Raw genomic sequence first — 16,041 nt, forward strand, 5'->3', positions numbered from 1 at the left:
TGTTAAATATAGGGGCGCATGACGCATGCGGCGCCGTTGCGGCGCCCGCCGCTGCGGCGCCCGCCGCTAATGTGAACGTAGCCTTAGTCTGTATAGCGCCCACAGCAGCAGCGGTGCCGTCTAACACTAAGCTGCAGCAGTGAGGAAATGGTGGCGACGGGGCAAATGGCTGGTTCTTATAGGGCAAGGACATGTGACATACACAGCCAATGACACATGCCCTTGCTTGTGTGCATCACATGCACATTGCTGTGTGTGTGTGCACTGCTGATAGGCTGAGAGACTGCACCGCCCCTCTGTAAATGCGGGAAAGAAAAAAAAAATGGAGATCGGCGTTATTTCAGCAAAGATCTATCCCCCACCCACTATACACTGAAACAGTCCATTAACAATGATAAACAGTTTTAATGTGCAAATCAAGCTAGGCTTTTGGTGAACAAACAGTTATCGAACAGAAACTCGAACAGCCGAATTTTAAGCAAATTGTTCGGATTCGTCGAACGACTCGAACACCGCCCAAAACAGCTCGAGTTTGAAATTGGCAAACAGTTCGACTCGAACACCGCTCATCTCTACTGACAACGCCTCTGTTGATAACTTAGGAAACTCAATTGGGGGCAAAGAGGTAATGTTAGCAAGCACAGAGGAGATGCAAGAATGGTTCTCGGTGCTCCCTCTGTGCCTGCTAACTCTGCCAATCTGATTCCGATTAAGATGAATGACATTTCCTATGTCAGCAAAGAGCCAACCAAATCTCCACCTGCACCATTATTCAGGAGAGTGCCACAAAGTAATTTCTTCTGCCTCGGCATTGGAAAGTGACCCTCAGCACATGCACCAGTTTTCTGAGCAATGATGCAGGCACAATGTTTGGATGGCGCCATTGATGATATAGGAGATGTTATCCACGTCAAGCAGTTGTGTAGGTAGGGACTCCATGGAAAGGCTATGGACACGTCTTCATCAAATGTAGGGCTAAGGGGCCCAAGTGTAGTTTCAGACTTCCGACCGACAGCACGTTGTTCAGTTGGCATGCGCCATTTTACATATTGACCGTGAAGAAAACAAATCACAACATTCACCATAAGACTCTGTCGATGCATGGGTTTTTGACTGTGCCAAGCGACAAACAATACAGTTCCATGGGCTCCACATGCACTGCAATCATGTCCACATGTGATGAGGCTGCTTTCCCATGGTCGTTTGTTTGATTGCAACCTAATATATTCTTACGCAGGCACCCAGAAAACAATGTATGTGGATAAATTTTATTTCAGGTGAGTGTTTTTCCAAATCGGTGATCGGCTGCATATTTACAAGGCCATTTTGTAAGGAAGAAGGGCTCTAACAAACGCTGGTTCAGCCGATTCTTGATCCGTAGGAAAGGACCTTAACACCATCTACAACAGCCACTATGAAGTGCAGACATGTTACATTACAGGTCAATTATGGTCCATGTTAACCTGAAGAAGGTCCAGGCATACATCTACAGTGCAGAAACAATCAGATTGCTCTTACAAATTACAGAACTGATCAGAAATGGTTAAAGCTGAAGTAGTGGCCACACTCCAGTGTTATTGTATTTTGCTGAGTAGCACCTAATCCACAACAATCCACCACAAACTCTCACTTCAAGCTCTGATACCCTCAAGAACCATCACCCTCCCTGGCCAGGCATGGGAGAGAATTGAAAATTTGACAGCAGATAAAGGCAAACAAACCACATCTCTCTGCTTGTCCAGGCTACTCCCTGATTAGGTTGTATGCCAATTACAGATTAACCAGTCATCCCTGAAGCCCACCCAAAGTTTTGTCTCATCATGCATAAACAGTGTGGATAAGAAAAAACCCAACCCAGCCGCCCATTACTTCTTGTCAGGAAAGATACTGCATAATTAGTGTTTGGATTTCTTATTTTTCTGATACGTGGTTTGTGGTTATTTTTCAAGCACTAATTGTAGAGTCCTTCAAACATATGGATAATCTGAGGCACAATCCTAAACCCATTAATCCTGAGGCCTCTTTTCCAGATGGTTCCACCCTTAACCTTTCTTGAATTCTGTGAAGCTATACAATTTGTAAAAATACTAATTCAATACAAGTAAAAAAAAAAGTGCCTTTTTTTCAAGGGAGACTTTAGGTGACAGATGGCGTCCATTGAGGCACTTGTAGGACATATTGGCTTTCTTTTTACGATTGTCTAACATCTTGCAATATCTGGGGTTTCGAGACAAGTTAGAGGTGTTGTCCACTAACATTATTAATGGACTCAAGGTGGAGCAAAAACATATATAAAAAATAGATTCTCAGACTGATTTCACTCCTCTGTACTGTGTTCCCGTTGGGTGTCCTGGCTTCCTTCTCTGGCATGGGACCTCTGCAGACAATCAGCACCACTGATTGGCTCCAGAAGTCATGTATCATCAGAGAGGGAAAAATCAGTAGAGTCACTGTTTCATTTGGCTTGGGACAGTCAATCAAAGGCCAATCAATGACTGCAGCAGTCACCTGCCGATCTCCTGGCTTCCTCTACTGATGGGGGGCATCAGAGACTGATCATTGTATGGCTGGTAGGTATCGTTTTGGGGGGGCTATTATTTTTGCACCACATTTATAATGTGTTATAAGGAAAGCCCAAAAAAGAAAAGAATGTCCAGCTTCACCGAATCCGTAAAAAAGAGTTTTCTTTATTCACAAACTTTTAAGCATAGAGAATCATCATGGTCATGATTAAGGGAGCTTAGTCTCCAGAAACGCGTTGAGATTCTTACCCATATGGCTTGTGCTGAAGTCTGTATCCTCTATGCTTAAAAGTTTGTGAATAAAGAAAACTCTTTTTTACGGATTCGGTGAAGCTGGACATTCTTTTCTTTTTTGGACTCTATACGCCTGAACACAGCGGGTCCGTGCTCCCGAGGATTGGTTTATGCATCACAGGTGAACTGGTTTATATTCCTTCTTTCAAAGTTATAAGGAAAGGACACATCTATGGAACAAGTCTGAACTTTCTATTGGGAGGATTTCCCAATTTATACCACCAACCGAAGGCCCTGAAGACTGCCACTAAATGGACAGGTGATGTGAACATAACCCTAATCAGACCAGCACTCATTTTGGCAGATATCAATAGACTTGACATGAATTGAGCAGCACCAGACAACCTCTTTAAGTCATCCTTATTTTTTTGTCCTTACTTTTTTTTTTTTTTTTAAGGAGAACCTGTCACTCGATTCTTGCTGGCCAAAACACAGGCAACAAGAATCAGGGCATGGCTGCACGATTGCATCCAGGTATGTTTTTCTCTGAAACATAAACTGGCAACCAAAAGGAATAGAGGCGACTAGTCTGGCACCACCACAGGCCGTCTTCTCCCCACTCCACTTCAGGTGACTGACAGGTCTCTCCCTATGTTTACACACGGAATACACCTGTCAATCAACAAGAGTGATTAAGAGAGAGGCTGGCCGGGGAAGCGCTGGACTAGTCATGTCTATTCCTATGTTCCTCAGCCGGCGTTTCAGACACAAACATACCTAGCTGCAATGGTGCAGGCCAGGTTCTGATTAATGCTACCGGGTTTGGGTAGCAATAATTGAGTAAAAGGTTCCTGTTAAATACATGTTAAAAGCACCATGGATTTTTATGTGTTTTTGATAGTTCTTTTTTTCATTTACGTTTTGTACATGACTTTTTAGGTGTTTCTAAAATTCTATCGAAAATCCTTAAGAAAATGACTAAAACATGCATAAAAGAGCCAAAAAACGTGCCAAATACTGTATGGGAACCCAACCTTAGGTGGCTCTGTTACGGGAGATCTATGGATTGGATCTAATTACGATTTCATGCCAGCTATGATAATACTCTATGTTACAGATCTCCCAGGTAGTGGTCATTTGCTCCATCATGCAGAAGCTCAAAAATCATGGCTCACCATACTCTGAAGCCAGATGAGAGGACCAAGCATGGCACCGTCTTTGCCACCGAGAGAAATCAAGGTGCAGAAATTTCAGGTTGCATGTATGTACATTTTTAATAAAACTGATAAAAACGAAAACAAATAAAAACAATATACCCAACGAGTTTCGGCTGTTTGCAGCCTTCTTCAGATATGTACTTTGAAGGAAAGGACAAAGGACTTCAATGGCCCGCTTGGATCTTGATGAGACATCATGGCGAAGGGTGACAAGGTGCAAGGACTGCCAAAATATGCCCGGTATTCCAGAATTTCTACAGCTGCTACATCACGATGGTTCTCCTAAAGGGCCAGATGATGTGAATCGTCTTGGTAACTCTTACAAGATAGGTCATAATCTCCACGTCTCCTTATTATTTAAACAATCTAACCCTGACTTCCAAGTCATCTAAAACAATCCCCCAAGAAAATGTCTTTTGACATGAGAAACCACAGTACCTGCTATTTAAAGGTAATTATGGTAAATGTAACCTAATATTACTTGACGGTACTAGAGCAGAGGTATTTTTAGATCCGGCGTCAGGCATCTAGTAGATGTACTGAGACGACAGTACAATTTTGGACCATTTTAATAGATGAGTGGATCCTGCTGTGCCCTCCAATACTATGTGCCTTTGTGGTGACGGGGGTGGACATTCTTACAAATCCTCTATATTGTCTGGCTATGACGTTCCCGGTAACATAAAGTCCTTTTAGCTGCGGAGCATAAATCACGTTCTGAATGAAAGTCCCTCGACTTGGGCTCCCAGTGATAGCATCTAGCGTAACATTCGTGAGTAATGTGTCTGTCCTATGAATCACAGCGGTTATGCTCAAGGAAAGGCACTCCAGGTGTGCCGCAGTGTGGACCTCATCACTCTCCAAGACAAAACAGCAACCCCTAAAAGCGAAAGCACAAAGACATGTGACAACTCAATTCTCAACATGCAACGCTCGCCACCCTGCCATCCGTCTTGGTCAGGGCACTGTGCATCTTTATTCCAGAGTAGGCGCCTTACCGTAAAATCAAGACTGATGGTATGTTATGCCCCGTGACCTCCAAAAATCACCCAGGCATGGCATCTAGCATTATGCAGGTCCTACTGGTCCACTTACTATAGATTAACCCCTTCACGAGTCATGGATAAAAATGACCATCACTGATCAATGGTGGTTTATGCAGCATGTATATAGAATTCTAGATCTAGTCTTCCTCCACCACTAAGACTAGAGGAGGTCATTCTTGAAGATCCTTAGTTACAGCTGTAAGTTGAAAGCTTGTCTGGTCAGAAGCCATGCTCATTGAGACTTTTTGCGTACGAGTGCTATCCGTGTTTTTCACTATAATAGTCTATGTTGCTGTGCACATGTCCAATTTTTTCCTCGGACTGAGTGATCTACAGAAAATATCGGAGACATGTCCGATTTGGATCCGAGGTTCAGATCAAAATCGGCCATGCAAGTTGATGGGTCTGTGAAAAAAATTGGACAGTACTCAAATGACACCTGAGTGCAGTTCGATTTTCACGGACTCTCAGAATGGAGAAGGTGGAGATTTTAACTTTTTCACATACAAGAAAAGTTGATGACACCTTGATCAGAATAATCAGTCGGTTTTTATCATACATGATAAAAACTGATGTCTGAATGAGGCCTAACTACTATCCCATACACATACATGCTCGCTTTGGCCAAGCTTGCAAGTCAGCCATCTCAGAGCAGCGAGGAAAACAAAAGGTCAGACATGTTAAAATTCATCATGCACAATCCTCCCCTCCCCCAACATCTGCAGTTCCTGGTAAAATCAGCAAGTTCTGATGAATGTGCGTAATCTTTGAAGAGGACCTGTCACTTGCTAAAAAAAATTGAGTTAAATACCTTGAACTTCTTTGCAACTTGTCAGGTTTTTGCTATGTAATCTGAGAGCAGCATAGGGCCAGAGAAGCTGATTCCAACGATGTGTCAGTTACTAGTCTGTGTGTTTTTGCTATAATACGATCAAAGTTTTATCAGCAGGAGATTATCACAACAGGACTATGTGTCTCATACCTTTTAGTCCAACCACGCTGATTAGTAGCGTTCTGTCGATATACAGTGTACACAGAAAGCGACCAATCAGTGATGTGGGCGGGGTTATACACAGCTCAGCATTCAGAGCTCTGCTGAATCTGCAGCCTAACAAACAGGCAATCCCTGTATGTGTTCCAGCTGTCGAACAGCCACGACACATGCAGGCGCGAGGATTCGAACATATTCTCCAACCACACCGAATTTCTCGGTTAGCACCCGAGCATGGCCAGATAACACCTTATCTCAGCACGTTTGCTTCCAATCTAAAGCCAGATGAGCTGTTGGGGAACGTGCAACCATTTTGTTGCCCAAATTGACTATCTACACAGGTGACCGGGCAGTCCCTTCAATGAGAAGTCAATGAGAAAATGATACGTTTTATCCCACCCAGTTGAGATGGCGGTATACCGTCTGTGGTGGCCAATGTTGGAAGGTGCTGCAGCTGTAAGGAAGCAGTCTGTAGATGAAGACATCAAGTGGTTTCCTTTGTTTTGACATTCGTAGGCGAGTCAGCCACGAGCAAACACTACGCAGGAGAATGTTTCACTGTGACAGCTGCTCAAATAGACTCGACTGGTATGTGCTTTGATGGAAGCCGCCGCTCCGTGCCGCTGAAATGACACCATGTAAATAAGCCCTTCACTGGAGAATTACACATTAAGTCTCATTTACCGTACGGTGTTTCAGTTGGACGTGTTGGCAAGAGGAAACCGTAAACTGGAAAATCGTGGCACTTGTTGAAAGAGCGCTTGGCAAGTCTTCTGGGATTCTTCTCTCGCTTGCTCTCCTTGCTAGTTTGGATTCCTACTTAAGCATTAGATTAAGTTCATCCAGAACCTGAGAATTTTGGGAGACTGGCAAAGTATCTAGTGTATATGGGGGACTCTTCCACGAGAACAAATGTTGGGCAAGTGAAGGATCTGCCAGTTCCAATTTCAACACATCGTCGGAAAAAGAGTTGCATCCAGATGTGGGGGTGAAGGAGAAAGTATCTAATGCGGCCGTACACAATAAAGCTGGATAATCCCATGAGATACCAGTCGCGTGGAGGCCATCTCTTGACCCTGACCTCCATGCACGTGCCAGATAGCCAAGTGTTTTGTATAGACACAGCAGAATAAGTCGCTGCTAGATACCTCTGGCAGAAGCTTTTCCTTCCAAAAGAACAAAAAGATTAGACATGGTGACATCCAAAGGCCTGATCCTTCTCTTCCACGACATCTAGAGGAATCGAAGGGCCTCCATACACATTAGGTAGTCATCCAGGCTCATCAAAATCAGTGGGTTCATCAGATGATGAGCATGATCAACCACAGCTTCAGAAACGTCACTGCCCGTACTCTACCGTACATAGTTCTTCAATCAGTCTGCAGTAAAAGGATCATTTTACTTGACCCTGGGCTTGTAATGACCGACACATTTAGGTGCCAAAGGATGCTTTTTTTCTAAAGAAAATCTGTCAGTATGTTCGATTCCCATGAATGAGCATGCAGGTCTTTGAAATGTGAATCCATCAACACCTTTATATCTTCTATCTGTTGCTGCATTTCCAGTAAATTAGTGCTTTCAGTTATATGAACCTGCAGAACAAAAAGATCTTAATTCCTCCAACATCATGTCAGGGAGCAGCAACAAGGCCCCAATACACATTAGACTAATGCAAATGAGGTTTAAAGTGCTCTTTGCATAACAGAGAACTTCTCAAGCCACTGCCTCCCTTGACGGTTTTCCTACCTGTGATGTCAGGTGAGTTATCAGTCAAGCTAAAGAGGCTGGTGCTGGGCGGGGAAACAGCTGAAGGAGGCAAAGGTTCGGGAAGTGCTCTAGAGTGCTTAAAGCCTCATTTACATATGAATACAAACATTAATTTCCTAGGAATGCAGCAACAAATAAAAGTGTTGTTGAATTTACTTTTCAAAGACCTGAATGTCCATTAATTCCGCTGGAATGAAGCGGAACAAAGCCAAAAAAACTAAAGCCCCTTGGGTACTATATAAGTTTGTCTTGCAACAGTCTTGCTGACTGACAAATATGGAAATGCTTGCTTTTAGTTTTGTAGTTATCGCAGATTTCTAGCTTTTATACAGAGTTTACAACTATCGAACCCTAATTATTGTAGACAGAAGAGCTTGCAATCATATTGTTTTCACACCCAGGTTAGGTGATTTTGAGGCATAACACATCAGAACAGATCTTTCCTTTATTTACTTTGCTTCATGTGGGCCATGTATTATCTGTCTAGGTTATAGCACTGATTCAAGGATTGCTCAAGGCCCAGTGACAACTGTATCTATCAGTCCTGGAAAATCAAGTTGGTAATCTCATTAATGCCACAGAAAGAAGAGAAAAACTGTGTTTTAACTCTATATGGTCATGGAGGTGGGGGTTGTAGACTCAACAAGGCGTAAGTATTTTAAGGGGGGACAGAATGCACATTGAGGGTCAGTAATTCATCCAAAAAAAATTGTTTTAACCAAATGAAACATGCCCCTCTATAGGAAGTTGGAGCTGACCTTTGTTTCTCAGCTCTGTCTCGCTTGTTTGACATATGACTAAGAAAAGAGAGGTGGCTCTTTCAGTTTAAGGAAAAAAAAGAAAATTGTCAATGAAAGGGGAAGGAAGTTCCTGCACCCATAGTGCTGGCAGAATGCTGAAGAAGCAAAACTGCACACTCAAAGAAGTGTATATGGCAAGTGACATAGCATCAGAAATTGGACTCCTTCTGGACATATTAGACTGGTATGTGCACAAAAACAGTTTTAACTCGTTGATGAGGATGAGGGCTTAAAGGCTTTGACTCTGGTTTTAGGTGAAACTAAAGTTTTGATTTTTTTGGCTTTTCTTTAAGGAAAATGAAGGCAGCAAAAAGTGCTCCTCCCAACTGCACTGGGCTCAGACCATCATCTTCCGTCTCATGGTGGCCTGGAAGTTGCGTGGACATGTATGACTAAAGTTGGTCATACATATAGGATCACTGTCTGTCGAACAATCATTGGTCTGGCAGCTATCTCATCCAACTCCCCCATACACAAGAGGGCTTGGCTTGCTTCTATGGGGAGAGCGGAGTAAGCAGCTGCTATAATCATCTGGCAGCAACATGCCAACCTGCAGAACAAAAGGATCTTTATTCCCCCAACATCATGCTAGAGAGCAGCCACGAGGCCCTCATACACATTAGACTAATGTCAGCTGAACCTGTCGAAATCAATGACGACTGTCGAATTTGTATGGGGCTCCGGCCGGCTGATGGTTGGGAGAGATGTCGATGGAACATGTCTAGTTTCGGTCTGACGATCGCATTGTTCTCCCTAAGATAAGCCGCCAGCCAAAGTGTTACCCGGCAGCTTTCTCATAGAGAACACATGAGTGGGTGGTCAAGCAGGTGCTACTGTGTATGGGAGAATTGGCTGAGATGGCTGCTGGCCAAAGCATGGTTCAGTCAACAGTCATCTAATGTCTGTGGATGGCCATACCCATTAGGTCCATCCCAAGATGTGTATGGCAGAATTGGCTGAGATGGCTGCCATCCGAAGCATTGTTCAGCCGACAGTCATCTAATGTCCGTGGATGGTCATACCCATTAGGTCCATCCCAAGATGTGTATTGGAGAATCGGCTGAGATGGCTGCTGGCCGAAGCATCGTTCAGCCGACAGTCATCTAATGTCTGTGGATGGCCATACCCATTAGGTCCATCCCAAGATGTGTAATAGAGAATCGGCTGAGATGGCTGCCGGCCGAAGCATGGTTCAGCCGACAGTCATCTAATGTCTGTGGATGGCCATACCCATTAGGTCCATCCCAAGATGTGTATTGGAGAATCGGCTGAGATGGCTGCTGGCCGAAGCATCGTTCAGCCGACAGTCATCTAATGTCTGTGGATGGCCATACCCATTAGGTCCATCCCAAGATGTGTATTAGAGAATCGGCTGAGATGGCTGCTGGCCGAAGCATGGTTCAGCCGACAGTCATCTAATGTCTGTGGATGGCCATACCCATTAGGTCCATCCCAAGATGTATATAGGAGAATCGGCTGAGATGGCTGCCGGCCGAAGCATGGTTCAGCCGACAGTCATCTAATGTCTGTGGATGGCCATACCCATTAGGTCCATCCCAAGATGTGTATGGGAGAATTGGCTGAGATGGCTGCCATCCGAAGCATTGTTCAGCCGACAGTCATCTAATGTCCGTGGATGGTCATACCCATTAGGTCCATCCCAAGATGTGTATTGGAGAATCGGCTGAGATGGCTGCTGGCCGAAGCATGGTTCAGCCGACAGTCATCTAATGTCCGTGGATGGCCATACCCATTAGGTCCATCCCAAGATGTATATAGGAGAATCGGCTGAGATGGCTGCCGGCCGAAGCATGGTTCAGCCGACAGTCATCTAATGTCTGTGGATGGCCATATCCATTAGGTCCATCCCAAGATGTGTATGGGAGAATTGGCTGAGATGGCTGCCATCCGAAGCATTGTTCAGCCGACAGTCATCTAATGTCCGTGGATGGCCATACCCATTAGGTCCATCCCAAGATGTGTATTGGAGAATTGGCTAAGAAGGCTGCCGGCCGAAGCATCGTTCAACTGACCGTCATCTAATGTCCGTGGATGGCCATACCCATTAGGTCCATCCCAAGATGTATATAGGAGAATCGGCTGAGATGGCTGCCGGCCGAACCATCGTTCAGCTGACAGCCAATTAATGTCTATTGCTGGCCATGCCTATTAGATCCATCCCAAATTGTGTATTGAGCCTTAACGAAGGTCTATCATTTGCCATAAATATGTATTTTTTTCTTACCCGGTGTAAATGCCGCCATTCTCCTTAATCTAATGTTGTTTTTCCTTTGTTACCGCGTCTCTATTTTTGTAAATCTAGTCTTCATAGCCAAGTGGGTTTGGTCTTCAACTCTTTTTTTTGTGGGAGTGTTCCCAAGTCTACACCTAGTTAACTAAAAAAAGACTACAGGAAAGAAGAGTCATATCTCAGGAACGGAGAGGCGCAGGAACAAAAGAAAAACAAAGCCGAATTCTGGAGAACAGTGGCATTTACACCAGATAAAAAAATACATTTTTGGAAGGTGACAGGACCTCCTTAAGTCTTATTAGCACCTCTACGCAATATGATTGACTTTTCATGCAAATGACAAATGGTTTTGTCACTTTTCGAGCATTCCCCTTTAATAACGGGACCCCACAAGGGACATTCCCATTCTATACTCTCGTTGTTTTATTTCTCATACACTGACACAGACGGCGTCACTATGTGACATTCGGATTTGGGGTTGCGCTCCGGAATGCAGTTTCTCCCACCTTTCCTTGAATGCACAAAGAATGGATTTTGCCAAGAGAAAAAGAAGACAAAGGAGCCATTACCCCCATCCTCTTCGTCTCGGGAGTTTGTCAGCCTGTGGAGTACAGTCTGATTACACGAGAGAAGAAATGATTCACAAAATAATGGTACGGGGGATGCAAATACTCCACCGAGCAGGGAGAAGAAATGCTGCGGAATTCTCCAAACCCTCTCCAATGATTTATGAAAGGTGTGCCTCACTGTGGGAAGATAATGCCATTTGAAATGGTTCATTTCATAAATCTATCCTCCTTGTCCCCAGCTGATTACAAGCCTACTATGAGCTCTTGAATCCAATAATGTTTTCATCCTCTATTGACAAAAAAGGACTTTGTTTGGAGCGGGGTAATGATGCAGTTACAGAGCCGAGGCAGCTAAGGCTTTGTCTCCAGGGCTTTCCTTGGCAATAGCCACAGAAGCTGCGAGAGTGAAGAAACCTATATACACAAAATGAAGGAATAATCAAAACACGACGTCCTCTTTACTGATAGAGGCATTAATTATAGCAGGGGCTTAATCCTGCTCTCTCCCTGGAGTGTTTGACGAGAGGCCAGAGATACCCAACTCCGGCTGATTGTAGTCTCCGCTCAGCCTCTGCTGACAACTTACATACTGAGCTGTAATAAACGGAGCTGACAACAGGTAGCGATGCCTTTTAGCACAGAGCTGTAAAATGATATTTATGGTCTATCGTTAGATATATAGGGTTGACGGCACGAGCCACTGAGCTGACTGGTTGGCTGCAGCTTTGTTAACGTGACGTCAGTAGGGAACGAGGGCGAAACGTTGGACTCAGGGAGGGTGAATAAAGCTCAGATTGTTTTTTAAAAAACAAGAAAACCCCTTTAAGTGAGGCTTTCAATATCAGATCGGTGGCGGTCCAGCTCTCTGAACCTCAGCCAATTAGCTATCACTGGCGGCCCAGCTCTCCGAAGCTCAGCCAATTAGCTATTGGTGGTTGTCCAGCTCTCTGAACCTCGGCCAATTAGCGATCAGTGGCGGGTCCAGCTCTATGAACCTCAGCCGATTATGTATCAGTGTCGGTCCAGCTCTGTGAACCTCAGTCAATTAGCTATCAGTGGCAGTCCACTTCTCTGAATCTCTGAACCTCAGCCAATTAGCTATCGGTGGCGGTCCAGCTCTCTGAACCTCAGCCAATTAGCTATCGGTGGCGGTCCAGCTCTTTGGACCTCTGCCAATTAGCTATCAGCGGCAGTCCACCTCTATGAACCTCAGCCAATTTGCTATCAGCGGCGGTCCAGCTCTATGAACCTCAGCCAATTATATATCAGTGGCGGGGTCCAGCTCTCTGAACCTCAGCCATTTAGATATCGGTGATGATCCAGCTGTGTGAACCTCAGCCGATTAGGTATTGGTGGCGATCCATCTCTCTGAACCTCAGCCAATCAGCTATTGTCGTGGTCCAGCTCTGTTAACATCAGCCAATTAGCTACCAGTGGTGATCCAGCTGTCTGAACTTCAGCCGATTAGCTATCGGTGTCGGTCCAGCTCTCTGAACCTCAGCTGATTAGCTGTTGGGATGAACTGCAAATTTCTCATTTTTCATGGCTTTCTGTGCTTCATCTACATGTATGCCACACACATAGTTAAATGGCACAACTCTGCAATACCCAGCAAAGTGGATTATACCCCGTCAATGCACCATTAGCAAGCGCCGATTGACTTTACACAAGCCGTTCAGTGTTCGTGCCGACATGCTAATACTGCTGTCTCCATACACTATCACGTCATCAGCTGCACATCACCTGCTGATACTGGCGATGTGCTGACGATTGCAAAGATTTCTTGGACAGAATAAATGATCCGATCACCCTACGAATGAGTGATCACAGGCATGTTTCCAACGGCAGATAATCAGTAACGAGCATTCCTATGAGTGATCATGCCTCAATTAGCTACTGGTGTGATAGGGGCGCCCAAGCACAGGCCTTCTCAAAAGCTGAACCCCATGAAATTTTGACGTCCTCTCCCAAAGATAGACCATCAGTAATATAAACTCCCAAAAACCCTTTAAGCTTTCAAATAAATTAGGTGTATAGTTCCTCCAATGTAGCCCCGCTTATGGATGTATGTACATATTTATAATGGATAGTATTGCAGACGAAAAAAGTTGCAGCACTCACCCGTGCGTAAAATTCAGACTTTATTTCCAAGTAGATAAAATTAAGAGCGTAGTAGTGAATGGCATACTCTTATACAAATACAGCTGTTTCGCACTGATCAGGTGCTTCTTCCTGGTCCCAGGAAGATAAGGAAGGAGAGCCAGTTTGGTGCGAAACGATTGTCCATATATAGGAGTATGCCAATCACTACCATGCTGTTATTTTCATGTACTTGAAAATAAAAATCTTGTGAATTTTATGCACAGGTGAGTGAAGCCCCAGATGATGCTCAAATTAGAAGACTGAGGAGGACTGCCTCCTTCATTAGTCCCATAGAACACAGTTACTGCACCAGTAATCAGGACATCCTCTCGCCCTCAGAGTATGTCTATGTCTTTGTCATCCACTAGGTGGTGCTTTAGAATATTGAATCATGAGTTAGAATTAAAGTAATTTCAGCTCTACCCTTTTTGTGGACACATTAACTCTGAACAGCAAATGAAGTGTATAAATCGTTAAAAGTTAAACAAAAGCAATTCAGGATCAAAATTACCAAAAGGGACCGAATTCCAGCTCATTAATTACATCTTGACACCTGTAATACTCATATTTTAGGTAGAACTGTAGAATATTTAGTTGCACGGTATACTAGTAGTTAGTGCAAAGTGGTCAGTATGGCTGATGGACTAGAGTGGGAGAATCGCCTCCCTACCAGAGATTAAACTCCAAACGATCAGACATTGAAGATGTATCCTGAGGATAGGTCATCAAGGAAAAAGTAGTGGACAACCCCTAAGTCCTATCCATCATCACTACCCAAAAACAACCCCAACCCAACTGACAACACCTATTTTTGGGTGGACTTACATTACCAGGACTGTGACTAAGAATTAGGTTCTACTGACTAGCCATAGTGCCTGGGTAAACAATGAAGGAGGCAAGTTTCCTTTATGCCATAGGGGTCAGAACCCTAACAGTCTTGACCTCGACCATCGCTCCATTCATATGCGGCTCTGAAGAACCCATTTTAGGGATCAGTGGGGGTGCCAGTGGTTGAACCCCCTGTGATCAGCAAGTTATTTCCTATCTCAAGGATATGGGATAGCTTCCAAATTTGAGAATGTCCCTTTAATTCAATTTTGTATTATACTGGAGGAAATTTGGGTTTTTTTGCCAAATATATTTTTCTTTGCGAACATTATACAGACCAGAAAATAAGCATTTGTCAATACCCAAAGGGCACCTGCAACACCTGAGGTTTCTAATGATTTTCCTCCACGAGAACTTTCATGCGGCGTCAATTTTTCCCAGCGACAGCTTTTATTTCTGGATCTGCATATTCTGACTTACGGTGAAAAGGCAATTTCAAGGTCAGTTTATGTGGAAGAACATTCAAAAGGGATGGTAACCCCATTAAAAAAAATCACAGAGCTTTGCAGATTTATTTGTCATCTTCGATGGTCTGGAGAGGTAAATCATAAATCAAAATATCGCAGCAAAAAGCAAGCGGAAGTTGTGCCTATATTATATATAGTAGGAGGGACTAAACGACAGATGTATTCAGATATACGTAGGCACTGAGAAGAGAGTTATAAAGACTGGTGTAAAGAGTAAAAAAAAATGTATATAATTTTCAGAAATATAATGTAATGTTGTCACCTATAGAATGGCCTACATTGACATAGTTGATAAAGCCCAAACAATTTGGCAACAACCAAAACAAAAAGGTCAAAATCTAAATTTCCTCCTCATCACAGTTTATGTACTGGAAAGTTGAAGTTCTGCAGCAGCTGAGGTGTGTATTATAAAGTACAACAGATCCTTCCGATGACGTTGCAGCTACAACAGCGATTTTGACCGCTACACGGCTCATGCTGCATCACAAAGGAACACAAGCCAATGGCGTTAAATTGAGACGTCCAGGAGACCAAAACAGCAACAAGCAAGTCACACGATCCATCGGGTTCTAACATTTTGGGACTTTACTGACATGGTTGTGTTATACTGGGGGTCGCAATGTGACCTCATTCACTTGCATTGTGCTGCGATGTAGCAGTGTCATGGAGGGATTTTTGGCAGCATGATCTAAATCAGCTTATTCTACTTTGAAAATTGTCTCAAGTTTCTACCTAAAGGCTGTAGTCAAACGGGCAATGTTTCTCTTTGTGGAGAAGGTCAAGCCAAGCCTGGCATGTCAGAGTGAGGAGACTTATACTCAATGTATGATAGGAAATTAAATATGCAAATTGTCTCTTCAGAGAAGAAGAGGACTAGAACTCTATCGTCACCGTGGCGAGAGGATTTCCTGGTAGTGAGTTAGAAAGGGCCTAGCTTGCAGCTAGAGGAGACTTTTTGTCTGAGTACTCAGCAGAGCCGCATGAGTTGGGTGTCCCCAAAGTAGGTGGAGACCGAGGCAATGGAAAGCGTGATCCAGAGTAAAGAAGAGAGAAGTGACATAAAGATGCCTGGGACAGGACACCTAGCAGTATGGCCCAGAGTTTATAACTCAAAAAGGTTACGGGCAATGACGAAACAGGGAATCTG

The 16,041-nt window shown here is 44.0% G+C and overlaps 1 protein-coding gene and 1 long non-coding RNA gene across 6 annotated transcripts in view; both read right to left on the reverse strand.

The window, feature by feature from the left end:
• WWOX (WW domain containing oxidoreductase) overlaps nucleotides 1-16,041 on the reverse strand; it is a 1,206,506-nt gene that overhangs the window by 386,861 nt on the left and 803,604 nt on the right. The window lies entirely within an intron of this gene.
• Nucleotides 3,869-16,041, reverse strand: part of LOC143807130 (uncharacterized) — a 186,679-nt gene continuing 174,506 nt past the window's right edge. Inside the window, exon 3 of the long non-coding RNA XR_013221653.1 lies at nucleotides 3,869-4,255. This is a non-coding gene — a long non-coding RNA (uncharacterized LOC143807130). The remainder of the gene's footprint in view (nucleotides 4,256-16,041) is intronic.

This window comes from Ranitomeya variabilis, chromosome 2, assembly GCF_051348905.1.
Source record: "Ranitomeya variabilis isolate aRanVar5 chromosome 2, aRanVar5.hap1, whole genome shotgun sequence".
Lineage (NCBI taxonomy): Eukaryota > Metazoa > Chordata > Amphibia > Anura > Dendrobatidae > Ranitomeya > Ranitomeya variabilis.